Genomic DNA, 5,301 nt, shown 5'->3' on the forward strand with positions numbered 1-5,301 from the left:
CTGCAAACAATGGGAGCTCTGTGTGTATTTGTACTTTGGAGGAACTCTGCCAGGACATGGAGAAAGAAAAACACTAGAGGTCTCTCTGCAGACCCAAGATTTTAGGCTTCCTACTCCATCCCATGCTCGAGCCACTCTCCAGGCTGCCGGCACTGAGACCAGCAAGGAGGATTTCAGAGAGGCTGTGGAAGACGCGGGTGTTGGACCTACATGGCCAAGCGGGGTACGGGGAGGCTGTACGGGGCACGAGGAGCTGTGCCCGTGGCTCAGGGCTGTCTATTGTTCCCAGGTGTGCTCTCCTTTGATCTTGGGACAGGTATTTTCTTCCTTTTGGGAGGGGAAGGGGGAGGTGGAAAAGCAGACAGGAGCTGTAGTGGGTAGGCAGAGTTTAATGTCAACTTTCTGTGTCTATAGCTCTTTTAAAGAACTTTGTTAGAAAGAATAAATATTTTTTCAATTCAGGCACCCTGAAAGTTTCTCTTGCATTTCCTCTCATCCACCCCCCGCCTCCCCTCCCCCCTCAAAAAAAAGGGGGGATTTTTTCCCTCTCCATTGTAAATTTGTAAACAGAGGGAAAACAAGTGTAATTAAGTCACAGGAATTAAAAAAATTAAAAAACCCAACAAAAACCAAACCCCACCCCAAACAAATAAACCACTGCATAACTGTGTGGAAAACCAGCTTTGAACTGTATGATTCTTATCCCTTGTCTGCTTTGTTCTGATGTTTTACGTGCCTCCTAAGTCTTCCCTCCATTTAAATACATAACAAGCTATATGCACAAAGGGCCAAACTCCCGGCTCCTTCTACAGGAAAGATTTTGCAGTTTCCAGCAGAAGTGAGCCAGACATTAACATAAACCCCAGTACAGCAGCTCAGCACATCCTGCTGGCTGCATTTCCCTTCCGTGAGTCTTGAAGGCTTTGAAAGGGGGAAACAAGCCCCGCTGGGACGCCACAGGGAAGCACACCGGTGCTAAACGCTTCCCCGCCTTGCTCATGCCTGGGTAGAAAGAAATGCCCAAAACCACACTCAGGCTTGGAGTGATGCACACCTGGAAGTGTAAAGACCAACACAACCTTAAAAAGGAACTGTCTTATCCCAAAACAGCGTGAGTAAAGACAACCACAAACTTTATAATGAATCTCCTTAGCCCCTGACTGCATGTCCTTCAATTTTGGCATTGAAGGGATGCAGCAGATCCAGCTGCAGTCTCTCCTGGAGAGGCTAAGCCCCATGTCTGTCAGAGCTCTTCAGTGACCTAACTGTATGCTGGACCAGCTCTCAACACCTTCCCCAGGAGGTGGTAGATAGATAAAACTTGCGAACAAGGTTTGTCTGCTTGCCATCTCCCATCAGGAGTCTTATTCAGTAACTTGCACCCTGCGCCCCATGTTCTTCATCTTCTTCATGTCCTCCTCCCTGTTGGCAGCAGGTATCTTAGCAGGCAGTGTTAGGCCCACCCTCACACCTGCTGCCACAGGGCATCACTAAAGGGTTTCCTACAGTTAGGAGTTCAGGTAGCATTCTCTTGGCTTCAAAACTACAGCACCTTCAGGTAGCATCCTCTTGGCTTCAAAACTACAGCACCAGGCTGAGGTTTATCCAAGAAAACCTGTGAGCTCTGAGCACCTAAACCCCCATTCTCCAAGCATTTACTCTGCTGATCATGTCCACCATCACACAGCTGGGTCATCCTGAAGGGCATCAAGTGTTAGAGGGATTTATTCTTTAAGCTTCTTTCTTGTTGCAATTGAGGTCAAACTCCAAGCCTGTGCCCTGTTTAGCCATTATGTAGCTGAGTAGGTACCAGCACACTGATCCCCTCTATGTCTTTGCTTACCAGCCTGTGAACTTTTTGGGTAACTTTGCCAAACATGTGAGTAAGTGCGTGCTGTTGCAAGGTAACAGCAGAGCCTGAGAAAGCAAAAAATTCCAACAATTTATGGTTCAGTTCCTATTGCCTCCATCAGACAAAAGGAACAATGGGACTTGCATCCCATTTTACACAGGCATAATCTATCTGCAAACTTTTTCAACATCAGAGGTACTGTAGTTAAGGGAAGCCTTAATGCTGCTTAGGTCAGATTTAGGCCTATAGCAAAATCCCTGTGCCTCATTCCTCCATGCTCAGCAGGGTTGCATCACTTTGACCACAAAGCTGAGCAGGCTCAGCAGGACTGGGTCCACCTCCAATATTTTGCAAGAAGTTAAACAGTGGAATTCCCTTGCTGTTTCTCTGGAGGTTTTAAGATACTTTATTCTCCTCTCCACCTTTCTTTAACAGGTCCTTCAAAATTGCTTAAAAGATAGCTTTGGTGGTACTCAAAATATCAAGGGGCTGAATTGGAGGGACTTTGCAAACCCTTCCAATTCTCAGCTCTGATGTATGGGAAGCTTTGTAGGGAACTACTTTTCATTAAGAGGCATTGATAAAAGAACTTACATCCCTTAGCATACATGACTGAAGTGCAGCCACACCATTAGAGCTTATCTAACAGCTTTCCTTGAAGAGACCAAAAGGATGAGTTATCTTGGAGGTGAGGAAGGTTGACACCTTGCCTCTACAACTCAAATTCAGTGCTACATTTTTGCTTTATCTTTATAGATGATATGTACAGCTTTTGATGAGTTATGATAAAGTTATAAAATAAGACCTGTATCTAGACCCAAACCATACATTTTCTCTAATCTCATTAACATTAACATTAACTTGGTTTGGAATCATTCGGATCAGCTGGACCAAAACATCTTAAGAGCTGGTTTAATTGAAGAAAAATACAATCACGTTGTATCATACTTTTGTCTCAGGAGACTGAGACAACATTAACCCCTCTGCTACTCTGGGGTTGTATGTTTTACTTGCAAAGTTGGCCCTGAATGTGCTGTGTGAATTGTCAGTCCTGTCATCTAGTAGTCTAACAAAGTTTGAGGCAATCCTGTTATGTTTTACAAAAGATTTCTTAACCTGCAAATTACACATGGCAATGTTTTAGATTAAGCTGACCCTTCTGCAGTTACTGCACAAGTTTCAGGTCCCCTAAGAGTACTTTTAAACAGAGTACATGCCTTCAAGCCCCAGCGTGGAAGTCACAGGGTTATTGGTAATGATTAGCAAAGCTCAGAAGGTCTGGTGATTTAATCTGGATCCAGGGCTTTTTTGCTCTTTCACTAATCAGGTTAGAAATGGTCAGATTTACTCGTAAGATCTCAGCCATTCCCAGGTCACAAATCCAATAAGAGCAGTTGGTTCCAAGACGCAAAGTTTGGAAAGATGTAGCTGAAGTATAAAAGTGAACCCAACTAGTCTGAGTGCTTGGAAAGCTTGTTTAAATGCATGGCATTCTTGGGTATTGAACCCAGTTTGTTTCCTACTCATTTTGCAAGCTTCCAGCTAGGACCATCATGGCAAGAAGGGAGGCTAAAATAGATCATAGATACGGGAGGGTGCTTTTGGAACTGTAGTGTGAATATGTCACCTGAGGCACTTTCTAGCAAAGTTTCTCAAGCAAAGAGCTCTGCTCTAGATGAAGTGCCTCTGACCTTTTGTTAATTAAAAAATTAACTGGCAGTAGACCTATTCCTGGGACTGCAGAGTATGTCCAACTCCCACATGTCTGTGTGGAAACGTCAGCTTCATCTTCATTAGCACAGATCTGACAGGGCTGTCCCTGGAGCTGCTTCCTTGGGGATTAGCAAGCTCAAGACTAGTGCAAGAAATTTTGGTGACAAGAACTGTAGGAGATGAAGGACTTGCAAATTTGTTATTTAGCTCTGCAATGAGCGATGTGTTTGCCAATTAACTCTTCTATATTTCTCTGATGGGATGCAGAGGGAAAAAAAGGATATGATGCCCTATCATGCTCTCCCTGCTCTCTTCCCATGGCCAACACTGCCACCTCCATGCTTCTCCAGTGCCTCCTGCAATGCAGTGGTCTTCCTTTGTGCGATCTTATTGGCTTAAAACTTGACAGTCAGACGAATTTTCTCCATTAACTGGTTTCCTCACCAGGCCTGACCACCTTGATTCTATAGGGGCCTTACTGTTCATTAGGTCTTGTCTTCCTAAACCCTCCCCTTCATCATCCCCTTTTGTCCTAAAAAGAGCAGATCTGCCTCTATGTTCTCACCCGTAAGAGGCAGCTCCATGGGGTGAGGGATTTTGAAGGTGACTGCGCTGCTGTGAAGCTTTTCTCCTCATGTCTTGCTGCTCAAAACACCCATGTCCAGCGACCCTCCTACCTACCAGCACTGATGTGGAAATGAAGTTTGTGGCAATACTACTGAACTGTAAATTTACTTCAGGCAGATCTCACATTTTTTCTTATCCTTTGTCTAATTTGTTTAGACTGTCAGAGTATTTTAGGGCAGGGATTGTGTTGGCATTGGACTGAGCATACCAGCACCGTATTAAGCTTAACTATAACTGTGCTGTTCAAAACTAGGGTTCCCTGGCTATCACAGAAACACAGAATTGTTTGGGTTGGAAGAGACCTTAAAGACCATTCAGTTCCAACCCCCCTGCCATGGGCAGGGACGCCTTCCACTAGACCAGGTTGCTCAAAGCCTCATCCAGCCTCGTTTTCCCCCTAGTTTTGTTAGGGTCATTGCTGGGACAGCCATCCTGGACTTCTGCTATCTTGTTTCACAAGAAGAGTGGACCAGTTCAGTGTTTCCAACCCTTTGCTTATCCGAAGTAGATGAAACACATTATCTTTTCTCTTTTCATTTGGTGAAACAAGTCAATTATTTTCACTGGAGGAAACACTTCCCTCATATCCCTTGTTGTGGAACACCCATATGAATTCCTTTAACATGGGAGTGCATTGCTTGTTTCTTAAACTGTAATTTCACAGTTCCCGTCATACACCACTTAAGGCAAGTAGAGAGCATCTGACCAGAGCCCACCTGGTGGGCCCGCGTGGTGGGTACTACCTGAATTCTACAGAGCCAGAGCAAGTAATACCGCCAGCTACTCAGATGTGTCCAACTCTGCCAACACCACACTACAGGAGGTGTCAACACGCCCACAGACTTTTCTCTAGATTCAAACATCAGGTAAATCACAGATGAACAGAATCCTCAGAGATCTTTCAGATTCAGGACCTTTCCTGGACCTTATTTTGGTAAGACCCAGGCTCTTGCAGTTAAAAGAATTTGGGACTTCATTCTCACCATATTCTCAGGGGAGGACCCCTAGTCCTAGATAGAGCAGCCTTGGGGTGGCTCCTCTTTGTTCTTGGGATACCTGTATGGCCTTCCACATTGTGCTTCCACACCCCCAGGCAGCACTACAGGCTT

The sequence above is a fragment of the Eurypyga helias genome, unplaced genomic scaffold, assembly GCF_000690775.1.
Source record: "Eurypyga helias isolate BGI_N326 unplaced genomic scaffold, ASM69077v1 scaffold12686, whole genome shotgun sequence".
Taxonomy (NCBI): Eukaryota; Metazoa; Chordata; class Aves; order Eurypygiformes; family Eurypygidae; genus Eurypyga; species Eurypyga helias.